The sequence below is a fragment of the Rana temporaria genome, chromosome 11, assembly GCF_905171775.1.
Source record: "Rana temporaria chromosome 11, aRanTem1.1, whole genome shotgun sequence".
NCBI lineage: Eukaryota > Metazoa > Chordata > Amphibia > Anura > Ranidae > Rana > Rana temporaria.
Window position 1 is genome coordinate 32098729 of NC_053499.1, and position 2924 is coordinate 32101652.

A 2924-nucleotide genomic window follows, 5' to 3' on the forward strand; every position below is an offset into this window, starting at 1 on the left:
AGAGCCCACCTCAGCAGGCTACTCCCACAACCCCCATCCCTCCCACCTTATCACGTTGGGGAAATACTAACCGCTCCTCCCGACTAAAAGAGGAGCAAGGGTTCTCTCCCGAACAACTGACTGGGGCAGGCACCACCAAATCCAGGCCCGAGGCCAGGGGCCCAGCTCTCCAGCTTCGACCTCATGCCTCTCCATCCAAATCAGAAGGCTTCCACCTCCACGCCAGCAGGTTTAGCGTCCGCCGACCGCCATCCCTTTCCACCACGCCATGTACTGGGGACGGTCAGCATAGCACCACCTACTGGCAACTGATAAGAACAGATACTACACTTGATCTCAGCCAAAAGGCCGAGAAACGATCTCTCTACCAGTTTTTTTTTTTTTTTGAAAAGCCTATGGCGTGTGAACACACCCAAAAAAACTCCACCCGGTGCAGAAAAAAAGTGCACACACATAAAGAGTGTTCACAAAAACGTGCAGACGGGTGCAACGTCAAGTGGTCCTCCTGTGAAGAGGGACCCAAACCCTGATCCCCCGGGGCGTTAGGCTCCAGACGGGGACTGAGGTACTGTGGTCCGAGCAACCGAAGCCGACACGGACCCAACTTCCTCGGAGGGACTGCCGAAACAGAACCCTCCCAGTACTAGGTGGGGCTTCCCCGAAGGGAGACCCCATGAGAGCAGGCGAACTAAGCCAGAAGGCCATGTCCACCCACTCCCAAGACGTTCAGGGCTGGCCCGAGGACCCGCACCCTACTAATCACACAGTGAGACAAAACGTGCACAACAAAAAAAGACAAAAAAGTGACAAACACAGGCTTAAATAAAATAAAGTGGGGGAAGGGATAGTGGAGAGGAGAGTGAAAGAAGTGGCCATTGTGGTGAAACAATGACCAGGCCCTCCGGCCAGGAATAAAAAAATCTCTCTACCATGGCCAAGATCAAAGAGCTGTTCAAAGATGTCAGGGACAAGATTGTAGACCTACACAAGGCTGGAATGGGCTACAAGACCATCGCCAAGCAGGTTGGTGAGAGGGTGACAACAGTTGGTGCGATTATTCGCAAATGGAAGAAACACAAAATTATTGTCAATCGCCCTTGGTCTGGGGCTCTATGCCAGATCTCAGCTTGTGTAGTTTCAATGATCATGAGTAAGGTAAGGAATCGGCTCAGAACTACACGGGGGAATCTTGTCAATTACTTCATTTTTAGTTTTTGGATAGAGTCAGACAGTGCTAAACCTCATCGGGTTTTCTTGCTGCCTCCTGTGTCCTGCTTGGAAGATTCACCTCAAAAGAAGAAAGAGTGAGGGGAAATCTTTCACTGAGTGCACCTTTTCTGGTAGCAACTACGCCCAGAGGGTAGTAATAAATAACGTATCTTCTGAATGGTCAGCAGTTAGTTGGGTACCCCAATGCTCTGTCCTGGACCAATTCTGTTTAACCTGTTTGTAAACGATATAGAGGCTGGTATAAATAGCTCAATTGCAATGTTTGCTGATGATACAAAGCTAAGCAGGACAATAACTTCACAACAGGATATAGCAACTCTACAGAAAGACCTCAATAAAATAGAGGGAGGGACAAACACATGGCTAATGAGGTTCAGTGTAGGGAAATGTAAAGTAATGCACTTGGGGGCTAAAACATGAATGCAGGTTACACACTGAGGGAATTGAGGTTGGAGAAAGTTCTGGACATCCTAGTAGATCACAGGCTCAGCAATAGAATGCAATGCCAAGCTGCAAAAAGCAAGACCTATAGAATATTAGCATGCATTAACCACTTAAGGACCCCTTCACCCCGATATATGTCAGCAGAATTGCACGGCTGGGCACATCAACGTACCTGTACGTTGCCCTTTCAGCCCAGCCGTGGGGTTGCGGGCGCATGCACGCAACCCGGTCCGAAGCTCCGTGACCGCTGGAACTCGATCGCCGCTGGAGTCCCATTATCGGTCCCCGGAGCTGAAGAACGGGGGGAGAGCTGTGTGTTCCCTTATATAGGGAAGCACAATCGATGATGTCACACCTACAGCCACACCCCCTACAGTTAGAAACACAGATGAGGTCATACATAACCCCATCAGCGCCCCCTTGTGGTTAACTCCCAAACTGCAATTGTCATTTTCACAGTAAACAATGCATTTTAAATGCATTTTTTTCTGTGAAAATGACAATGGTCCCAAAAATGTGTCAAAATTGTCTTAACTGTCTGCCAAAATGTCGCAGTCATGAAGAAAATCGCTGATCGCCACCATTAGTAGTAAAAAATTTTTTTTTTATAAAAAAATGCATTAAAACTATCCCCTATTTTGTAAACGCTATAAATTTTGCTCAAACCAACCGATAAACGCTTATTGCGATTTTTTTTACCAAAAATAGTTAGAAGAATACGTATCGGCCTAAACTGAGGAATTTTTTTTTATATATATATATACATTTTTGGGGGATATTTATTATAGCAAAAAGTTAAAAATATAGAATTTTTTTCAAAATTGTCGCTCAATTTTTGTTTATAGCGCAAAAAATAAAAACCGCAGAGGTGATCAAATACCACCAAAAGAAAGCTCTATTTGTGGGAAAAAAAGGACGCCAATTTTGTTTGGGAGCCACGTCGCAAGACCGTGCAATTGTCAGTTAAAGCGACGCAGTGCCGAATCGCAAAAACTGGCCGGGTCCTTTAGCTGCCTAAAGGTCCGGGTCTTAAGTGGTTAAAAAGGGATTAAAACAAGAGATAAAATCTATAATTCTACCACTGTACAAAACACTGGTTCGGACACATCTTGAGTATGCCGTCTGGTTCTGGTCTCTGGTCCTCATAACGGTTGTCTTGGAAATGGGGAGAGTCCAGAGAAGAGAAACAAAACTAATAAGGGGGCTGCAGGATCTCAGCTACGAGGAATGTTTACAATCATTAAACATAT

The 2924-nt window shown here is 45.9% G+C and overlaps 1 pseudogene; it reads right to left on the reverse strand.

The window, feature by feature from the left end:
- Positions 1–224: 224 nt before the first annotated feature.
- LOC120918033 lies at positions 225–360 on the reverse strand (annotated as a pseudogene).
- Between the last annotated feature and the right edge of the window lie 2564 nt (positions 361–2924).